At 41.2% G+C, this 24,123-nt stretch overlaps 1 protein-coding gene across 1 annotated transcript in view; it reads right to left on the bottom strand.

Moving 5' to 3' along the window:
- LOC126355638 (serine/threonine-protein kinase S6KL) overlaps positions 1 to 24,123 on the bottom strand; it is a 782,652-nt gene that overhangs the window by 751,707 nt on the left and 6,822 nt on the right. The gene's annotated exons all lie outside the window — the stretch shown is intronic.

The following is a 24,123-nucleotide window of genomic DNA, read 5'->3' on the forward strand; positions in this document are numbered from 1 at the left end:
CTGCAGATCCTCCTGCATTTCAGTACAATTTTCCATTGTTACAACCTCTCGATACACCACAGCATCATCTGCAAAAAGCCTCAGTGAACTTCCGATGTCATCCACAAGGTCATTTATGTATATTGTGAATAGCAATGGTCCTATGACACACCCCTGTGGCACACCTGAAGTCACTCTTACTTTGGAAGACTTCTCTCCATTGAGAATGACATGCTGTGTTCTGTTATCTAGGAACTCTTCAATCCAATCACACAATTGGTCTGATAGTACAGATGCTCTTACTTTGTTCATTAAATGACTGTGGGGAACTGTATTGAACGCCTTGCCGAAGTCAAGAAACACGGCATCTACCTGTGAACCCGTGTCTATGGCCCTTTGAGTCTCATGGACGAATAGCGCGAGCTGGGTTTCACACGACCGCCTTTTTCGAAACCCATACAGAGTAGATTTCTAGTCTCCAGAAAAGTCATTATACTCGAACATAATACATGTTCCAAAATTCTACAACTGATCAACGTTAGAGATATAGGTCTATAGTTCTGAACATCTGTTCGACGTCCCTTCTTGAAAATGGGAATGACCTGTGCCCTTTTCAAATCCTTTGGAACGCTATGTTCTTCTAGAGACCTACGGTACACCGCTGCAAGAAGGGGGGCAAGTTCCTTCACGTACTCTGTGTAAAATCGAACTGGTATCCCATCAGGTCCAGCAGCCTTTCCTCTTTTGAGTTATTTTAATTGTTTCTCCATCCCTCTGTCATCTATTTCGATATCTACCATTTTGCCATCTGTGCGACAATCTAGAGAAGGAACTACAGTGCAGTCTTCCTCTGTGAAGCAGCTTTGGAAAAAGGCATTTAGTATTTCGACCTTTCGTCTGTCATCCTCTGTTTCAGTACAATTTTGGTCACAGAGTGTCTGGACATTTTGTTTCGATTCACCTACCGCTTTGAATAAGACCAAAATTTCTTATGATTTTCTGCCAAGTCAGTACATAGAACTTTACTTTCGAATTCATTGAACGCCTCTTGCATAGACCTCCTCACACTACATTTTGCTTCGCGTAATTTTTGTTTATCTGCAAGGCTTTGGCTATGTTTATGTTTGCTGTGAAGTTCCCTTTGCTTCTGCAGCAGTTTCCTAACTTGGTTGTTGTACCACGGTGGTTCTTTTCCATCTCTTACAATCTTGCTTGGCACATACTCATCTAACGCATATTGTACGATGGTTTTGAACTTTGTCCACTGATCCTCAACACTATCTGTACTTGAGACAAAACTTTTGTGTTGAGCCGTTAGGTACTCTGTAATCTGCTTTTTGTCACTTTTGCTAAACAGAAAAATCTACCTACCTTTTTTAATATTTCTATTTACGGCTGAAATCATCGATGCAGTAACCACTTTATTATCCCTGATTCCCTGTTCTGCGTTAACTGTTTCAAATAGTTCGGGTCTGTTTGTCACCAGAAGGTCTAATATATTATCGCCACGAGTCGGTTCTCTGTTTAACTGCTCAAGGTAGTTTTCAGACAAAGCACTTAAAAAATTTCACTGGATTCTTTGTCCCTGCCACCCGTTATGAACATCTGAGTCTCCCAGTCTGTATTCAGCAAATTAAAATCTCCACCCAGAACTATAACATGGTGGGGAAATCTACTCGAAATATTTTCCAAATTATCCTTCAGGTGCTCAGCCACAACAGCTGCTGAGCCAGGGGGCCTATAGAGACATCCAATTACCATGTCTGAGCCTGCTTTAACCGTGACCTTCACCCAAATCATTTCACAATTCGAATCTCCATCAATTTCCGTCGATACTATTGCACTTTTTATCGCTATAAACATGCCTCCCCCTTCACTGTCCAGCCTGTCTCTGTGGTATACATTTCAATCTGAGTTCAGGATTTCATTACTGTTTACGTCCGGTTTCAGCCAACTTTCTGTCCCTAGTACTATATGGGCGTTGTGACCGTTTATTAATGAGAGCAGTTCTAGGACCTTCCTATAGACACTTCTGCAGTTTACTATTAGCAAATTAATATTGTTTTTCCCTGTTGCATTTTGCCTACTCCTACCTTGCCGCATCTCAAGAGGTGTCTTGTCAGGCTTAGGGAGGGAATTTTCTAACCTAAAAAATCCACATGTGCACTCCACACGTACTCCGCTACCCTTGTAGCTGCTTCCGGCGTGTAGTGCACGCCTGACCTATTCAGGAGGACCCTACATTTCTCCACCCAATAGCAGCATGCAACATGATGCCCCCACCTCATTTCTCTAAGCACATCCAACGTAATCTGAATGGTACCATTCCAGGACATTGGATTGGATAGGAAGGAGCAGAAGATGAACTTCATCACCAGCAGCCTCCTAGGTCTCCAGACCTTGTGACCTTAGGGTTTTAATTTAGCAACCATCAATGGTTGGTGTGCTGACACATTCTCTGCATATCCAGTAATGCTGGCAACTGATGGTTATGCATGGGAATCTTACCAACCTGTACCGCATCAAAGACAGCCTGAAGACGACACAATGAAGCGTTGAAACTGGTAGCGACAAAATAAATTAAAATCATAAGGATGGCTGTAGGTGTTTTTATTTTTTGTCACAATAGTAAACAGCCGTCATCCCAGAGTCCTCCTACTAAAAGGATGGACATACAAAAGCTTATGACATTTATCTGTGAGGTTACGTAAAACACCATATTTTTGTCCTCCCTACGCTCATAATCTTGAAAGTCTACAACACTGCATTGTTGAAGCTGTGTATTCGATAATGAGAGACCAGCTGCTTCGTGTGTGGCAAGAAATGAGGCAGCATTTTGATATTTGTTGTGTAATGCATACTGCTCACATTAAATGCATAAAAATTTGAACTTTTCTCTTTCCAGGAACTTTCGACTTTTGTTTCTATCTTTTGTAGTTTGGAAGCAATTATTGCTTGAAATCTGTTCCTTCATTTTGAATAGCCTTGTACATTTCATATACACAAAAAGGTGAAAATATACAAAGCAAATGTGACATGATAGTCATAAAAAGAATTGCAGTATAGGCTTTTCTTTAATGCAGCATTATACAAAATACCTGGTAGGAGCTAGAAATTGTAAACTCCAGAATGAAATTTTCACTCTGCTGCAGAGTGTGTGCTGACTTGAAACTTCCTTGTAGATTAAAACTGTGTGCCAAACTGACACTCAAACTCGGGACCTATGCCTTTCAAATTGTAAACTGTCCACACAGAAATTATATACGCCCCTGATTTGCTAAAATTTGGTAAATGCAAATGGGGGAAACAGTGTCTTTCAATGGGAGTTGTTGTTTTTTTTAAAAAAAAAAAAGAAACATAGAAACTTCATAAGCAGGTAATGAATGAAAATTATCATACTACGGGGTGGTTGTGTTCACTAAATGGAATCTTCACGACTGGTGAACATAGAGTGACACTAAGATGAGTCTCTCTAACTGTGTGAGAGTCATCAGAGACTAAGTACTAGACCACTGGTACAAAAATAGCAAAACAAATATATCATGACCCAACAGAAGGTACCACACACTGTTAAATCTTTGACTTCTGAGATTTTGGTATGCACTGAGAGTGCTAGGAATACTTCAAAAGTAAAAAAAGTTAAAATAAAAAAACAAAAACAAAACAAAAAACAAGTAACAAGGTCACCAAGTCCCAAGTGACTTCATTTTATGACTGAGGAAAGTTTGTTTTTAAAGTTTACTCCATTTACATTCATATCTGACATGTTTTCATTGGACAGGCATATAAATATATTTATAGCTGTGATATATTCAAACATTCACAAAATGAAAAGCCTTAATCAGGTTATTTGCAGATGATTAGTTTTTGGTTAGATGTTACACCACAAAAAAAGCTACTCCAATCTCTACTGCAAATTAAACATGTTCTGTTTGGTTTACAGGAAACAAGAAAGTATTGTGAGGGTTGACTATTCATTGATGCTATCATCATGTTTTGTAGGTTCCACCAAGAAGAGGAACCCACAGTGACGTGGAATGAATCAGGGTATACATTAACAAAAGGAAACCAGGTAACAGAAACTAAATCTGTATATTGTATCAACAATAAGGTATCACTATAATGCTTAAACACACGCTAATAGTAACTGAACTTACATTAGAAAGGAAGACAGCACTTTTTTGGGGTTGCGAGGGAGGGGGGCTATGGACCTTCCTATATAGTTACATTAAATAGTTATTATTTATCTTTTGTGGCAGTTTAATATTTATTTGATTACATTTGTATTTTTTGACAAAACAATTTGCCTATTACAGTAAAATTACCACTTGTCATGCAGCTTAAAATTAACATGTGTCAAGTAGCTAATGGAATTTTTCAATCTTTGAATGTGAATATTCAGACAATTTGTAAAAAGAGTGGCTGGTGGGGTATGCTTAAAATTTTCTTTTGACCTGATAAGATCTACAATTTCTAACTTTCTGTTAGATGGAAACTTGTTGAATACTTTCTCAACTGAGTGCATTCTCCATTCTGAAACTAAAATACGAGGACAAAGTATGCATTAACATTATTTTTGGGTCTTATAGTGTGGTTTTGTAAATCACAGTTCAGCTGAAACCATTTTTTATTGTTGGCAACAAAACCCTTAAGGAACAAATGTCTTGCTTGGGAAATGTGTTAAGTATCACAAAATCCTTAAAAAGCCTTCTGCAAGACGTGTGGTCATCTTCTTTATTCAGTCTCACATCTCCTTCTTACGGAATGGCCACTTTATTTACTCTACATGGACTACCCCAGATGATAATTGTTTAATATTCATGCTAGCAGAGAATATTAATGGCAGATTGGAGGCATTCCAATTGTTATGCACCCCTTGTCTGCACCCAGCAGGAACAGCACGCTGCTCTCCTGCAGCTTGTGGTTTAGCACCAACGACTATGTCAGTTGGTTGTCACAACTATGCCCCCCCCCCTTTTCTGCATTTGATGAGTTGTCAGAGAGTTGAGACATGTATCTCCAACATCTTGAGCTGCATTGTCATGCTTATGACATTCCAGTGAGCGACAATGTGATTTATTCTTGTCACCTAGTAGTCATTTATACAAAGTGCTGTGGAAACTGCAAGCACTCTTGGACGACAGTGAATCATCTTTCAATTATTCCTATGCTCTGTTAAAAAATACTACAATCAGCAGATATACAAGGTGCAACAATAAAGTAATGAGACTGATTTTCTTTGCAAGATGTGACAACCCTGCAGGCTTGTGTAGGCACAATATTTTTGACCTTGGCCTATAAGCTGCTTCTAGTCCAAGTCTCACATCAATGCAACTGCTCAGTCGTGAGTTGTGCTGTAATAAGTCAACACATGTTTGTGTCTCTCATCACGGAAATGGAATCGCATAATATTGCACAATGGTATGCCATTTCTTTTTGCGTTAAATTGGGTGAAAACGCGACGTCAACTTATGGTAAGCTTCAGAAGGCTTTTGGAGAGGAGGTTATGTCAAGAACTCAAGTTTTTCATTGGCATAAAATGTTTAGTGAAGGCAGAACGAATGTTGAAGATGAAGCCCGCACTGGATGACCATCAACCTCACAGACGGATGTCAACTTGGCCTGGGTGCATGAACTCATACGATCTGATCGAAGATTATCCATGAAAATTGTTGCAGAACAACTGAACATCAATCAAGAAATGGTTTGTCTTATAATAACTGAAGATCTTGGTATGAGAAAGATTTGTGCAAAAATGGTCCCCAAAAATCTCACACCACAACAGCGAGAAACACGGAAAAATGTGGCAGCTGATCTGTTAGAGCAAACGGAAATCAATCCAGAATTGTTGAGCCATGCTATCACTGGTGATGAAAGTGGGTTTTTTACAGCACGATCCAGAGACAAAACCCCAAAGTTCGCAATGGTGTTCAAAGGGACCACCCAGACCAAAAAAAGCTTGCATATCAAAGTCAAAAGTGAAATGCATGCTTGTGTGCATCTTTGATTTCAAGGTAATTGTTCATAAAGAGTGGGTGCCTCCTGGACAAACAGTTAACCAATATTACAACAAAGAAATTTTAGAAATACTTCGTAAAAGAGTTCTTCGTGTCCGTGTCAACATTGCTGATAATTGGATTCTGAATCACGGTAATGAGCCATCCCATACTGCTCTGTCAGTACAGCAATTTTTAACCTCAAAATAAATTTCAGTACACTACAGCCACCTTATTCACCAGATATCGCTCCCTGCGACTTTTTTCTATTTCCAAGAGTCAAAACGGCGGTCAAGGGACACCATTTTCAAACAACACAAGACGTGCAAAAATCTGTGATGAGGGTCTTGGAGGATATTACAGAAGATGAGTTCCAGAAATGTTACCATCAATGGCAGAAGTGCTGAAAAAAGTATGTGCAATCAGAAGGGAACTACTTTGAAGGAGACAACACTAAACTTGACTAAAACAGTAAGCAACATTTTTTTACACATCAGTCTCATTACTTTATTGTTGCACCTCATAAATTGCTGAGGTAAGCTTAAAGTTTAATCAATGTCATAAACAACATGGACAGTCTTACACCATTAGGGCAGCCAATTTGCAGGATCTTGCATGCAAGTGCAACTTCATATGCCAGAATTGTAATGTTTTGTATGGAGAACCATTGATTCAAGATGTGATTGTATGCTTTGGCCCTGGCATGGAAGGAGGGAGGGAGCTTTCGCTAAGTCTGATCCTAGTCTTGGTGAAGTGCTTAAACTTGCTAAATCTTTTGAGGTTTCCCCAAGTTGTTTGTTACCATCACAGGCAGCAGTCAACTGATGATTTTGACTCATCATACTCTAATCTTGCCTCTAAGTTTTACCCGAGTTTAAGACATCTGGGTCACTGGCTTTTCATGAGATACTTAAGTACATCTAACAATCAGCTCCCCTCTCAGCATGGAGTGCATTTTTTTGTACTGTTAACAGGACATGTCATAAATGCTATTCCCTCAGCATCACATCATTTGTCACACACGTCAGTGAAATTCCAATCCTGTCCTGAGTGCGGCAGTAGACATGACAGAAGCTATAGCCCCAACTGTGTAGCAACCTGTTGGGCCTGCAGCAAGTGCAGTTACCTGGCAATTGTGTGCCAACAAGTGGCCCACCTCCCGTGTGCTCAGTTGTGGCAAGGGGACAATATGGCAATCCACACTGACACAGCTGCAGTGCAGTAGATGCCTGTGCCACTGTGAAAGACCACTTTGGACTTGATGCTGTTTGGCCATTCAGAGGAATTACAGCTGGACACCAGTGCTGCCATATCTTTAATCAAGAGGACACATATAGCTGGCTCAATTTGCTTCCATTGTGTCAGATCCAGTGCCAGGTTCTGTCTTACTGCTGCAGGACCATGCCTCTCCTCAGGGCACTGTCACTAGTGACTAAGTACAGAAACTAAAGCTCTTAGTTGTGTGTGCTCCCCTACTGCTACTAATATTTTAGGTTTTGGGGTCAAAGTGGAGAACCAAGTTGATCTTGTGCCAGACACAGTGGTTTTTTTTTCCCATCTTGATGCCCTGTGTACTTCATGTATTCGGATTTTTGAACCATCACTCATGTGTCCTTGTAACGGTTCGCATTTCTCTGAGGCCCTCAGTGGTGCCTAAATTTTGCCTAGCTCACCTATTTCTGTATGCAGTCCATAAGGCTGTTTGGGTAGAACTCACACAGTTTTACAACCAAGGCATTAATTCCTTATTTTCCACCATTCAAAGGGCAGTGCCTATGATTGTCATTGAAAACCAAACAGTTTGTTATGTATTGGTGGTGACTTTAAGTCCACTATTAATTCCCAATCCTAATACTGATCTATATCTACTGCTTCCCCCAAAGGAGTTGTTGGCTAAACTGACTGGGAGCCACTATTATTCAGATACAGACGTAAAGAATTGCATATCTCCAAATGCCACATGATGCTTCACATAAGTTGCCAGTCTTAAATGAGCTGTTCAGCTTATTTATGTACAGTCGCTTACCGTATAGGGTTGCAAGTGCGGGTTGCAAGTGCACTCACCATTTTCCAGAAGTGTTTAGAACAATTCCCATAAGCTGTCATATGGTTCTGAGTGGCCAATTTCTTTTGGCACCAAAACATTAAACACTGCACAGCTCAAATATTCGCAAGTTGAGATAGGACCTTTAGTGATCATTTATGGGCTCAAGAAATTTCAAGAGTATTTGTATGGCAGCAGATTCCAACTGCTGACCAACCACAAACTGTTAATTTCCTTATTCTGGCATCGTTCTAAGCCCCTGGAGAAGATGGTATGCCATTGGCAGCACTGGGTGTTGTTCTTGAGTGGATACCACCACAAAATCCCCTTTTTTGCCCCTCCTCTCCCCCCCCCCCCCCCCCCACACACAAGCACACCTCTGCCCAACATGCCATGCCATCACAGATGCCCTGTCCTGGACAAATCCCAATTGACAGTGCATATGCTAGCCTCACCAAGGCCCTGCACCCTGTCCTGAGGAAGATTTTGCAACAGTCCAGCAAAGGTGCCTGGAGCAAGTTTCCCAAAAGGCTTTTTGAAATTATTTTGCACCACACTACCACAGAGGTCTCTGATTGCTCGTTCCCCAAACCACCCCAACTCTAGCCCCACATCTTCCAGTTCTTTCATGTGTAACATTGGGGGATGACACACACAGAGGCATTGGTGAGGCAGCATGTTTATTCACCAGGCACTGATGTCAATATTGCACACATGCCAATATTGCACACACTTGCATGTGCTCCTACTATGGCTACTCCCTCAGTCAAGTGTCCCCAGCAAAATGATTTTCACCATGGCTCCATACCGACCACCCCTGGGAGAGGGTCTATGTTGAGTTCACCAGTCCGTTTCAAGGGACTACATGATTGGTGGCAAAACACCCTGCTACCACCTGTGTCCCCAAGGGGACTATCATCACTGAGGGGGCACCTTGCACCCTGATGTTAGAAAACAGGCCCCAATTTATGGTGACGCATTTTCAGGACTTCTGTCATCGTAATAATATCAAACATGTGACCATCTCCATTTTTCACCCCAGCTCCAATGCAAAGGGTAAGTGAATGATTCTCACATTCAAGATCCAGATGGGAAAGGCCTTACAGACATCATTGAGAAAGGAGGTTTCTCATGACTTCCTGATGATGTATAGGTCCACCCCTGTCAAGATACTGCATAAGAACCATCATCACACCCTGTTAGACTTCCTGCATCCCAAGCAGTCTGTCCATCTCCCATACAACCTCACCTACTTTTTAGGGCAGCTGTGTTGGCATGCCCATTCAGCTGGCATCCACGGTGGTCTGAAGGGGTCGCCATAGACAACAGAGGCTGTCAGCTTTATGACGTCATGGCCGGGCATGTCATCTGACCCACCATTGCAATCAGCTATGGCCACGACCACAATCGCAATCAGTACCCCTGCTCTTTTCTCTGCCTCTGACCTCTGCACCAGACACCAGGGTCACAACCAGCCGGGCCCTCTTGCTCCCTCTCACTGTCTCCTGCACCTCGGTATGACCTCCTAACCCATGCCACATTTCACTGGCAAGTATGCAAGGCAGTCATGGTTTTGGAGCCTATGAAGATGGAATCACTCCCTCTGGGCCATCTGTCCCTCACCCTGATGGAACTAAGGCAATCTGCTTCCACGAGCTTGCTGAAACCTCTGCCACCCCCGCCATCTTCAACTGGTGCTCTTGGCGGTGTAAATCTTGAATCAATGATACTGGGTCTGACAGCAGAGAGTTCTGACATCCCTCCCATTCTTGAACACTGACATTCTCACTGACGAGGACATGTTTGGACCTACATGCCGAATTTATTATCCCTGCCAGTGGAGGGCATCAACAGCAGATCAGAGCTGTTGCAGCTCATGAGTGTGGAACACTGCCAGGGGTGCAGCATGTGGGTCATACAGGCTGCACCACTGACAGCCTCAGGCTAAGCCAGCTGCCACAGCTCAGTTTAGTATAGTATGATGCATAACTAACACTTTTCATATCTAGTTGCTACTGTAGACTTGGATTTTGTGGATATCATTATTGGCATTCTTCCTGCACCCTCCTCACAACAAACTTGGCTTTGCATATTGACAGCACTTTCATCTGTGGTGCAGTTGCTTTAAATTGTATACGACAAATTGAAATCAAAAATATGTTAAATATGTATAGTTACTACATAGTACACAATACCAGACCAAAGTAACCCAAAAAAGGCTTTATTCATAAAGCACTAAACTACAACAGGAAACACTCCCATGCATTCCCAACTAACAATTCCCAAGTAACAAGACATAGTACACTAATGTGATTAGCTCCGCGCATATAAGTAACTGGTAGATGGTGCTGGTGCTACGGAGACATCGTCATATGCAAGCCTTCCACAGGTGGCCTCCAGCAGCTGGCCCCCACTGATACAGTTGGCAGCTGATTCAAACACACACACACACACACACACACACACACACACACACACACATCACGACTCTTTCCTTGTGCACATGCACTAGTCATAGGATATCACACACCTCTCCCTCGTGCAAATTGGGTGCCCAGGCAACGGAGGAGATGCCAACAGCCTGATGAGAGACACATCATCTGAAGCAGTGGCAGATGGTGCTGACAGAAGAGCTGGACAATGTACTGGGCAGGCAGCAGAGCTTAGGGCTGGAAAACAAGGGTTCTCAGGCTCACCCATGCAGCAGCTAACAACAGCACTGAAAAGAAGGGTCCATTGCCATTCAAAGTCATTATCAACAGAAGGTGTCATTACGGGGATGGCAGTGCTGACCCACTGGCAACAATGGCTGTAGTGATGATGGAGATAGGTCCTGTGGCAGTGGCCTGACTGGAGCAGTAGGTTGTAGCAATGGACCCAAGGCCAGAGATGGAGCAGCACATCTGAGAGGTTGGAATTCCTGGGTGCCACACATGGAGGAGGCACCCAATGGAATGGAAGGTCACCTCCCCAGCAGGTGAGGATGGGCTCGAGGGGGAGGGCAGTGGGCCAGGCTGCAGTAACAAGGGCTGAACCTACAAACTGGCAGTCTCCAGTGGTGAGCGACAGAGCAACTGATGAAAGTGCATGCCACCAGCCTGTCGGCTGTATGGACAGCACACAAATGGCATACCTGGCAGTGGACAACAGTAGGTAATATCCTCTTGGGCTGAAGAACCAAACCTGTGTCCATGCCAACAATCCTGGTGTGAAGAGACCAGATGAACCCAACAATGGCACGTGTGGCACAGGCCACAGAAGGTAGAGTATGCATGGCTGCCAGCTGTGAAGCAACTCAGGCAGGCTCTGCTCCCCCATAGGCATGAAGCAATAGATACTCAGAAAATGGAAAAGGGTGTCATCTGGTGAAGAACCCACAACAAAGTTTTTCATTTGGGACATGAACGTACACACTAGTCATTCTGCCTTGCAATTTCATTGTTGGTGGAATGGTGGAGCCAAAACATATGAATGCTGAGATGGGAACAAACCAACTGAAACATAAGAGAAATAAACTGGGACCCACTATCAGAAAGTAAGGCATAAGGCAACCCCTCAATAGAAAAAAAACTCTCAACAGAATACAAATTGTGACCTTAGCCAATGTCGAGAAACACCAGAGAATATAGAGAAACTGGGAAAATGCATCCACAACCAAGAGCCACTAGGAATTCAAGAAGGGACTCACAAAGTCTACACCAATACATTCCCATGGCTGGCATGAAGCAGGCCAGGGGGACAGAGACACTCAGAGAGCTACTTGTTGTCGGACACACTGTGATAAAATGGACAATTTTGCCGTCAATCCCTGGCCAAAAAGCATGTCTTCTAGCTACAGTTTAGTGTGCAAAATTCCCCAATGTCCCAGATGCGGAAGAGATAGAACGTCGTACCATAATGCAGCAGGAATAACTGCTCTGGAAGATATGTCTTCCACGGACAACAGCAAAACACCGTCAAAACAGACAGGCAATACCGTACAGAAAAGTAGTTGGGCAAAGGGTCCAAAGCCAAACCCAGCTATTTATCTGGCCAGCCCTGTTGCACAAACCAAACCACCTGGTAGAGAATAAAGTTGGCAGCAACAGCAGCTGCTATGCGCGAGCCCATAACTGGGGAAACTTCGATTGCTGTGTGCATTTAAGTGGATGCAAAGCAATTCTTCACGATCAACGTTAGGATCAGACCCACGCAAAGGTGGGGCATGATGTCTGCATAGGCATGTTTAGACATAGGTCGAAAATGGATTTCATAATTGTAGCAAGAAAAGAACAGCACCCAGCACTGTAGGCAATGTGCTGCCCTGTCAGGCAAGGAAGTGTGAGGGTTAAATGAGGAAACAAGGGTTTATGGTCAGTAATAAGGTGAAGCCATACTAAACAACAAGAAATTTCTTGAAAGTCTGGGCAATGCCAAGAGCCTTTTTTTCCACCTGAGAGTAACACCAGGCCAGTGTCAGTGATTTAAAGGCCAATGTAACATGTCGTTCAGAGCTATCAGCATACTGGTGCGCGAGGACCATGCTGAGGCATCAGTCACCAAAACTACGTGGTGGTCTGGAGAGAACGTAATTAAACAAGGGGCCAAAAGTAGTTGGATTTCAACATTTGAAAAGCACACTTGCAATCTGGGCTCCAGCAGAAAGGAACATTCTTGCACAACAATGCATGTGACGGGTGGGCCAATGTGGCTGCCCCCAGCAGGAATTTATTATGGTAGTAGGCTATCTTCCCTAGGAAGGCCTGAAATTCCTTCATGAACAAGGGGCAAGGCATAGACATAACAGCGGAGATGTGGTTCAGCAGAGGGAGAACCCCATCCTACGAGACCTCGAACACCAAATAAACAATAGAAGGTTGAAAAATCTGAGATTTCGCAAGGTTACATTGCAAGGAATGCAGTAAATGAAGCAGCCAAAAAGGAATACAAATGTCTCAAAAATGAGATCGACAGGAAGTGCAAAATGGCTAAGCAGTGATGGCTAGAGGACAAATGTAAGGATATAGAGGCTTATCTCAATAGGGGTCAGATAGATACTGCCTACAGGAAAATTAAATAGACCTTTGGAGAAATGAGAACCACTTGTATGAATATCAAGAGCTCAGATGGAGACCCAGTTCTAAGCAAACAAGGGAAAGCAGAAAGGTGGAAGGAGTATACAGAGGGCCTATACAAGGGCAATGTACTTGACGACAATATTTTGGAAATGGAAGAGATGTAGATGAAGATGAAATGGGAGATACAATACTGCGTGAAGAGTTTGACAGAGCACTGAAAGACCTGAGTTGAAACAAGGCCCCGGGAGTAGACAACATTCCATTAGAATTACTATAGCCTTGGGAGAGCCAGTCCTGACAAAACTCTACCATCTGGTGAGCAAGATGTATGAGACAGGCGAAATACCCTCAGACTTCAAGAAGAATATAATAATTCCAATCCCAAAGAAAGCAGGTGTTGACAGATGTGAAAATTACCGAACTATCAGTTTAATAAGTCACAGCTGCAAAATACTAACACAAATTGTTTACAGATGAATGGAAAAACTAGTAGAAGCCGACCTCGGGGAAGATCAGTTTGGATTCCGTAGAAATGTTGGAACACGTGAGGCAATACTGACCCTAAGACTTATCTTAGAAGCTAGATTAAGGAAGGGCAAACCTACGTTTCTAGCATCTGTACTCTTAGAGAAAGCTTTTGACAATGTTGACTGGAGTACTCTCTTTCAAATTCTGAAGTCGGCAGGGGTAAAATACAGGGACCGAAAGGCTATTTACAATTTGTACAGAAACCAGATGGCAGTTATAAGAGTCGAGGGATATGAAAGTGAAGCAGTGGTTGGGAAGGGAGTGAGACAGGGTTGTAGTCTCTCCCCGATGTTATTCAATCTGTATATTGAGCAAGCAGTGAAGGAAACAAAAGAAAAATTCGGAGTAGGTATTAAAATCCATGGAGAAGAAATAAGACAGCAAAGGACTTGGAAGAGCAGTTGAATGGAATGGATAGTGTCTTGAAAGGAGGATATAAGAAAAACATCAACAAAAGCAAAATGAGGATAATGGAATGCAGTCGAATAAGTCAGGTGATGCTGAGGGAATTAGATTAGGAAATGAGACACTTAAAGTAATAAAGGAGTTTTGCTATTTGGGGAGCAAATTAACTGATGATGGTCAAAGTAGAGAGGATATAAAATGTAGACTGGCAATTCCAAGGAAAGCATTTCTGAAGAAGAGAAATTTGTTAACATCGTTTATAGATTTAACTGTTAGGAAGTTGTTTCTGAAAGTATTTGTATGGAGTGTAGCCATGTATGGAAGTGAAACATGGACGTTAAATAGTGTGGACAAGAAGAAAGTAGAAGCTTTCGAAATGTGGTGCTACAGAAGAATGCTGAAGATTAGATGGGTAGATCATATAACTAATGAGGAAGTGTTGAATAGGATTGGGGAGAAGTGAAGTTTGTGGCACAACTTGACGAGAAGAAGGGATCGGTTGGTAGGACGTGTTCTGAGGCATCAATGGATCACCAATTTAGTATTGGAGGGCAGTGTGGAGGGTAAAAATCATAGAGGGAGACCAAGAGACGAATACACTAAGCAGATTCAGAAGGATGTAGGTTGCAGTAGGTACTGGGAGATGAAGAAGCTTGCACAGGATAGAGTAGCATGGAGAGCTGCATCAAACCAGTCTCAGGACTGAAGACCACAACAACATCAAAAACAACAACATTGCAAGGAAGAGAACAAATTTTCCAAATGATCAGCTGTGGAGGAGCGCATCACAACAACATTGTCCAGAAAATTAATGCATTCTGGGACAAGCATAGTCAATTGTTCTAAAAATTGTTGGAAAATAACAGGGATGCTAGCTACACCAAAAGGAAAGTGCAAATATCCACAGAGACCCAAAGGAGTATTGAAAACCAGAGCTCGCTGATGCACTTAGTCCACAGAAACCTGCAGATATGCTTCGGACAAACCAATTTTACAATAGTGCTGGCAAACTGATGATTTTGCGAACAGTTCCTCCTGGCATCGGAGAGGATACGTGTCCATGATTGCCTGCATGTTGACAGTAGTATTGATGTCACCATAGAGAAAACGTTTCCCAAAGGTTTCCAACCTACAGCCAGCAGAGACAACCATTCACTACCCATAACAGGTTGCATCGTCCCTAGAGGTTGAAGTCTGTCCAGCTCTGCTTTCATTTGATCTTTCAGGATGACAAGAATAGGATGGGCACAATAAAAACAAGGCCAAGCCATGAATTTCAAAGAAATATGAGCAGAAAAATTCATAGCACACCCTATGTCTTCCAAAAACTACTCCAAAAACTCCTCACACAGTGTTTCCAATTGGGAATACAGTACCTGATCAGACACAAGGTGAATTGTGTCATTGACAGAAAATCCAAATGCCTGAAATGCCTCCATCCTGAACAAGTTCTCAACACCGGCATCAGCAACCACCAAAAATATAACAGAATGCCGTAAATTGTCCCAATAGTGCAATGCTCTGTGTGTTACAGCTGACCAGCTTCTGCGTGACTGGTGTCAATAGTGGTGACCATAAACTCATGTTGGTTTGAGAAATCCATAACGTCACTGCAGCACCTTTGTTGACCCGTAGCTGGGTCACTTGGCGAAAAACACTTAACTCAATAAACAATTTGGGGGAAGTCACAAGCATTAGAGTCACACAGTTTACGTCCACGCCCATATCCTGACCAACCGTCAGAGACCAACACACTGAGGCAGTGTAGCCTTTCTTCTGGCAACCATTACAAGTAACCCAGCGTTCATGGCATGCTGAATGTTCGTGCTGGATAAAACAGAAAGGACAAGATGGAAATGGAGAATGCTGACACAGGTGCTGTGGCGGTTGTGGCTGTGACTGCTTGGCCCAGCCTTGGTTAGCTTGGCACTGGGCCCACATGTTTGCCACCGCTACTGCCACTTCCTCGTGCAAGCTATCTGTCGTCCTAGTGAGAACATCTTTTGACACTACTGTACTGCCACATCACCCCACATTTCAGTTTGGTCACCTGCTGCCCAAGAAACCTTAAAAATATAGTGCTATTTGCAAATCTTCAGCCAATGGGGGTTTCCACACAGTAAAGCCTTCTGGTACATTTTCTTGTCCAAAGCTGAACAGATAACTGCATTATGCATCACAGAGACCACATAAGAGCCATTATGGGGGTCAGTAATGGATTGATACTTACAGTTAAGGCCATATAGTTCGGCTGCCCAGATCCTGTATGACTTGCTTGGTTTCTTGTGGCATCAGTAGAATTCAACTCACACTGCTGTGACAAGCATTCATTTATGATAATAATTGGAAAATAAACTACACATGTGATCAAAAGTGAGAGATGCCAGCTCTTGTAAACCAGCAAGTTGACAAAGTAAGGTAGAATCCATGAAAGGAAGAAGGATTTGCACAAATTTGAGCCAGTCACACCAAAAGCCAAAAAATGCTGAGTCTTTTTTTGTAAATGTACCAATCTTTGGTTGAATCGTCATACAGAGGGAATGTGGGTGGGTGGATTGGAGGAACAATACCCAGTCTGTTAATGGAAGTTAACAAGGTTGTCACAGCCAAAGTACACTGTTCAACCAGGGCTGGTATCATGGTGTCCATAATGAATAAACCCAACGAAACTGTGCATAAAGATTGCAGATGCAGAAACCATCCCATCCTCATCACCAATTGTGTAGGAACTGTGTAGTACACCAGATCAATCCAAAGTAACCTAAATATGGCTTTATTCATAAAGGACTCAACTACCATGGAAAACAGACTCCTTGGATCCCCACGTAACAAGACACAGTACACTAATACAAGCGACACACTGGGAAGATGCACAAGAGAGCCAGCTAGTGCTGCTTTGCACATATCTCTGCATGAGTAGCTGGTAGACAGTGCAATAGAGATCTCGCCATGCACATGCAACCCACAGGTGACCTCCAGCGGCCAGCCAATGGTGATACAGTTGGTGGCCAGTTCTAACTGAAAGCAGGACAACACCTCCCTCAGTGCACATGCGCTAGTCGCAGGATATAACAATAAGAAAATATGTAAAATAATCCAACACTCTTGTCTTTTTGTGTACACAGTGAGAGATGCTTCTAAAGCAAAACATTCTAAATTGAGCTTTCTTGGTTATTTTAACTATTTGTTGTCTCCATTTACACATATTATCACACTGAACCCCAAGGAATTTTATAAAGGATGTTTCACTTAGTGTATGGCCATTAATATTTACTTCCACTGCGAGGAGGTTATTTTTCTTCGCCTGAAATCGCTTAATATGAGTCTTTCTGAGATTAAGAGTTAAACTGTAGGCCGATTCAGCTTTCATTACAACTGTATCTGATAAAGTACATTTGTGTCATCAGAAAAACACAGTTTTTGAACATCCATTAAAGTCACTGGAAGATCATTTATGGAGGTCCATGTAAGACCCCACATTATGTGTCTCTGTTCTTATGTAGGACCCATGCCTGTGTAACAGACCTTCTGCTTGCTGTTATGAAGGTAAGACTATACCCACACAAGAGGGAAATGTAGTGCCTGGATGAGTTTTGTAATCCCCTTTGTAGTTTAGTTTCTGAAACTTACATCCATTGGTGGTGCATGCAATGTCTGTACAAGTGAACCTAACGCATCTGTATTTTATTTTATTTTATTTTATTTATTTATTTCTTTATTTATTTATTTTATTTTTTTTTTTTTTTTGCAACATTTGCTGCCATAATGAGGAACTGATCATTCAATTTGGTGGCCAATGATTTGAAAGATCACCATTTCTGCCAGAGCTATTTTCTGGAGAGTTGATTTCATTTGGATCACAATTTTTTGATAACATTCTGAATTGTTTTTGCCTCATTCATGGAGTGCTATTTCTTGAACATAGCAAATCTGCTTCACTTTTTTAAATAACAGGTTGAACAGTTTAAAATATCAAACATAATGGAGTTTCAGCTCTTGACTACAGCTTTTCCACTGGCAAATACTTTTATCCCAGAACTAATTCACTCTAATCCTTGCTTCTGTATGATTTCACTATTATTTGTTTTTGAGGAAAACAAGATTTAAAGTGTTGTAGAAATATGTTTAAAAAAGAATTAAGTTTTCCATTTATCCTGCCTGCCTTACAAATTTCTCTTCAGTGTTCTGCAGTTTCTGACACCAGGACTGAGTAATTTTTTTGATTCTATGATACAATGCTTTTCTTCCATGATGAATGGACAATATATTTCACTGTTAGATAGTGCTGACATTAAGTTGTCTATGAAGTTGTATGCTTTAAACCAAAACAGCATCTATTGCATTCAAAGCAGATGACAAACTATGGTGTGTGCCCACCGTAGCATTTTCATCAATGTGTCATCAAAGCCAATCTGGGCTAAGTAACAAACAAGCATGGGTCTCAAAACTACTACCTCAATAAAAAAATACTGCAGATGCATAGTGTATAAATTTTTGTAGCAGTCAACTACAGTCCCAAATACATTTGTAGTACCATCTTAGACATTAAATAAGCATTTTTTGGTATTAGTCTAGAGGTTTATTTTGCACTGTTGTGAAAATTCATACCAGCACAAAACATACAACACAATAAATAAACACATTTCTTTAATTCATGAATTCATTCCTACAGCATCTTAAAAATATTTAAACATTAAGGATCTCCAATGTTGGGGAGAAATGAACATCAACAACTATATTGCAACAACTATACTCTATTTGAAAAAATACAGCTTGTAAAAATAACATTTCCATTAAATAATAGCTTTTTATCCCTACTGCTCATTTAAAATTTATCCAGGTAATAGTTTTCACAAATATCTACACAGTAACCAAGGAGGGTTGTAGTAGAGTGAATTTCTATTTATAAGGCTAACAACAGAGGTTTGAAGTTCCAAATCACAATAACTGGGTAATTTACAGATGTGGCTAACACTATGTGATTGTAGTTCATTTATGAATCAATTGGGATGCACAGTTTTTTGCCTTTGTATGCTTGCAGCATTTTAAAAGTAATTTAACAGGCACTTGGAACCCTAGACCAGGAAACATAATCGACACAGATGTTATGTGTCTTGTATTAATGTTGAGTAAAACTTAGATATTTTGCAAATGCTTTTCATTATTAGCCAGGAATAGCATTAAGGAGTAAATGAGCTGGAAACTGGGAGTAACATTTCCAACATCTTTCAAAAGGTGTCTGAAAACTTTGTGGTTATCTACTTTACACAACGTTATTATTGGTCAGTTATGCTAGATAAATGCTTTACTTGCTTAAGGTATAGAAAATAATTTCATAAGACAATAGTATCTCCAAGTAAAGACACTTTTATTTGCAAGTTGTCTCAATGAGAAATGCATCAAACTGCAAAAAATAGTAACACCGAATTTTTCATGTGGTTATCTGTTTACCTTTTTTGTTACTGATCTGGACACCAAGGATATTGCCACTTAATCCTTTTATTATCTACAAATCAATGGACATTTGGAATGGATCCTCTTTAATGAGGATGTATTACTATTCACCAAACAGAAGAGAGACAGAGAGAGAGAGAGAGAGAGAGAGAGAGAGAGAGAGAGAGAGAGAGAAACAAGGCCCCTTGAGTACAAGACGTTCCCCAGAATTGCTGAGATCCTTGGGTCAGCAAGACATGGCTGATATGCAAGATGTACGAGACAGGTGGAATACCCTCAGAATTCAAAGAGAATTTAATAACTTCAGTTCCAAAGAAAGCAAGAGTTCATGGATGTGAATATTACCAAACTATCAGTATAATAAGTCTCAGTTATAGAAAAATGGACAATTGGTAGAAGCTGACCTCGAGGAAGATCAGTTTGGATTCTGAAGAAATGCAGGAGTATACGAGGCAATACTGACCCTTGGACTACATATTAAAGAAAGGCAATATTTACAACATTTGTGAACTTTGAAAAAGCTTTTGACAATGTTGGTTGTACTGCATTCTTTAAAATTCTGAAGATAGGAGAGGTAAAGTACAGGGAGTGTATGGTTATTTACAAGTTGTACAGAAACTAGATTGCAATTATAAGAGCCAAATGGTATTAAAGGCAAAGCAGTGGTTGCGAAAGGAGTGAGAAAGGTTGTAGTTCATCCCCACTGTTATGAAATGTGTACACTGAACAAGAATGTAAAGGAGACCAAGGAAAAATTTGGAGGACTTAAAGTTCAGGGAGAGGACATAAAAAAATTTTGAGGTTTGCCAATGATATTGTAATCCTGTCAGAGACACCACAGGACCTGGAAGAACACTTAAAAGGAGTAAACAGTGTCTTGAAAGGAGAATATAAGATGAACATCAACAAATGCAAAACAAAGTCAATGGAATGTAGTTGAATTAAATCAGATTATACTGAGGGGCTTAGATTATGAAAGGATGTTATAAGTAGAAGATAAGTTTTGCTATTTGGGACTAAAATAACTTCACAAACTTTCAGAATGTCGGAACAGCTGTGGGTCAGCAACTTCTGTTAAATGGTACAACAAAAAACCAGTCCAAAGTTGTAAGTTCCACTTTTTTTTATTCACTCAATAACTAATTTCAAGCTGAAACCATTTTCAAACCATTGCAAAATAGTCAAAAATGGTATTTCCAAACATGCATTTATCAGTATGCACTGTAACTGTTCATTTGCACATTTTTATCATGCTTTTTTTTATATTTTTAGAATTACCATTTTTGATTATGTTACAATGATTTGAAAATGGGTCCCAGCCCAAAATTAGTCATCAAGTTAATAAAAAAGTGAAATTTGCAACTTTGGACTAGTTCTTCATTGTATTAGGTAAAATAACTGATGACGTCCAAAGCAGAGGGTCTGCCTTTGTGGACTACAGTGGCAAGAAGAAGAAAAGAAATTTGTTAACACTGAATATAAATTCAGGTGTTAGTTATTTTTTCTGTTTGGAGTGTAACCATGTATGGAAGTGAAATGTGGTCAATAAGCAGTTCACACAAAAAGAGAACAGAAGTTTTTGAAAGGTGATGCTACAGCAGAATGTTGAAGATTAAATGGATAGATTGCTTAGCTAATGAGGAGGTATTGAAAACAAGTGAGGAGAGTAGAAAGAAGAGATCGGTTGACAAGTCGTATTCTGAGACATCAAGGAATCATCAAGTTAATATAGGAGGAAGTGTGAGGAGTAAAATTTGTAGAGAGAGGCCAAAAGATGAATATGCAAGCAGGTTCTTATAGACGCAGGTTGCAGTATTTATTCAGAGATGAAGAGGTTTGCACAGGACAGAGTCGCATCGTGAGCTGCATCAAATTTGTATTTGGACTGTAGACTACAAGAACAACAACAATGTTCATGCTTTCATTCATAATTTTTATGTGGAACTCGTTAAATGATTTTTGGAAGCAAGGAATACTGCATCTACCCAATAGCCTTGATCCATGTTTTTCATGATAGCATGTGAAAAAAATCACACGCTGGGTTTTACATGACCATTGTCCATTCCATGCTGGTTGGTATGAAGGAGATTATTCTGTTTTAAGATACCTCACTATGTTTTTAGATCAGAATATGTTCTACAATTTTTCATGAGATGAATATCAGTGTTATGTTCAAGGAAGACACTGTATATTAAGGTTGGAAGAGGGGCTAATTCAGCCACAAATACTATATATAATTTGATAGGGATCCCGTCAGACCCTAGGGCTTTGTTCACTTTTAACGATTTCAGAAGATTTTTAAGCCACTTAACAACATCTACATCACACGCCTTTCCAGTAGTCCGAGTACTGAACAGGAAAATTGCTACTACGTTTTCCTTTCCCAAGGGATATTTGAAAATTGAGTTCACCATTTCTTCTTCTACTTTGCTACTCTCAGTTCCTGTTCCTACATCGTCTATGAGTGTCTGCACACTAGCCTTGGTAACCATTAACAGCTGTTACATATGCCCAGAAATTCTGTAAGTTTTGTGAGAAATATTTTAACAATATTCTGTAATCGTAGTCATTTAAGGCCTCACACACTGCCATTTTGACACATAAACATGTTTCATTTAGCATCTCTCCATCTTTAATAATCTTAAACTTTGTTTTACACTTACACTGATCAGCCAGAGAATTATGAGCACGCATCTAATAGCCACTATGTTCAACTTCGGCATGGATAACAGCGATGACACATCATGGAATAGAAGCAATGAGGCCTTGGTAGGTCACTGGAGGGAGTTGGCACAACATCTCTGCACACAAGTCGCCTATTTCCACAACTTCCAGGGAGGAGGCAATGCCCTCTGATGCCACATTCAGTTACATCCCAGATGTGTTCAATCGGGTTCAGATCTAGCAAGTTGGGGGACCAATTGAAACTAGACATTGTGTTCCTCGAACCACTCCATCACACTCCTGGCCTTGTGACATGGCACATTATCTTGTTGAAATGTGCCACTGCCACAGGGAAACATGATCATCATGAAGAGAGTGTATGTAGTCTGCAACCTGTGTACGACACTCCTTGGCTGTCATGGTGCCTCACATGAGCTCCACTGGTCCCATGGATGTCCATGTGAATGATTCGCAGAGCATAATGGAGCCACTACCAGCTTGTCTCTGACCCACATACAGGAATCGGAGAGATGTTCCCCTGAAGACAACAACTCAGCACACTCCAATTGGCAATATGAAGAAGACATTGGGATTCATCAGACCATGCAACACTCTGCCACTGCATCAACATCCAGTGCCAATGGTCATGTGCCCATTTCAGTCGTAGTTGCCGATATCACAACGTTAAAACTAGTCGTGCATGGGTGATCAGCTGCAGAGGTCTATCGGTGTTTGGTACACTGTGTGTTCAGATACACTTGTACTCTGCCCAGCATTAAAGTCTGGTGTTAGCCAAACCAGTTCCCACCTGTCCTTCTTTACCAGTCTGCCCAGCCTATGACTTCCAGCATCTGTAATGAGGGGTAGCTTCCCAACCCCTGACTTCTGGACGTGGTTTCACCATGGTTTTGCCACATGTTGAATATACTCGCCACAGCACTCTCAAACTGCCAACAAGTCATGCTGTTTCTAAAACGCTTATACCAAGCCTCCAGGCCATCACAGTCTGCCCTCAGTCAAACTCAGATAGGTCATATGCCTTCCCCATTCTACAAATGGACAGCACAGCACTTTGTATGTGTCTGACAGGCAGTCATTCCTCACTGGGTGACGCTCCTATCGGCTGGACACGTTTATATCAATAGTAGGTTGGTGGTCATAATGTTCTGGCTGATCAGTATATCATTCTTTACAGATATTACAAACCACAGACGATCCCTATGATCATATATTGTTACACTGTGTACATGTGTATCCAGTGCTTGTTAACTATTCTTCAATACTGAAGTCACAGCTCCTCTGTATCCTCCAGTCCAGAAGCAAATGTTTCTCCTTGAGATATGACACTAGTGCCTTGCTATCTCGTTTGCTTAGCACTTAAATCTTTCTACTGGTTTTAGTTACCATTGTACTTCGGTAATCATAGTTGCTACAACTGCCTTTGATTACCAATAGCAGTTTTAATAAAGATATCCTCAGAGGGGTCTGGTCTATTATTTGCCATCAAATCAATGAGCTTTTGATGTACCTGTTCCAAGCAGTTTTCAAACAAAGCATTTAGTATTGCTGGATGTCTTGTCAAGCTCTAATCTTGCATAATACTTCAACTCTTATCTCAACTGACTTAAGTGACAAATACACCTCCTCTGTTGTGCCCACAGATGGTATGAGGTGGCAGGTCAGCTAACAACACTCCAAACATTTAATAAATGAATAAAACATCAACACATTTATTTACACTATCGACAAAGTAATGGAAGATATACGTAACTTACAGTTTCTGCTGTCACTGTCTCTCATATATAAATCACTGAATTTTCATTACAGTAATCTTGTTCATTGACCAATTGCATTGCACTAGGTGTGTAGTAGATTTGTGGCAGAGCTCAATGTGCAGCATTTTCAAAATATGTGCACACAGATAAGTTTTAATGCAGTGATCAGAAGCACAGATGACACACACTGGTGGCACCTGTTGCGCCCTCTATAGGAGTAT

Source organism: Schistocerca gregaria, chromosome 1, assembly GCF_023897955.1.
Source record: "Schistocerca gregaria isolate iqSchGreg1 chromosome 1, iqSchGreg1.2, whole genome shotgun sequence".
Classification (NCBI taxonomy): Eukaryota; Metazoa; Arthropoda; class Insecta; order Orthoptera; family Acrididae; genus Schistocerca; species Schistocerca gregaria.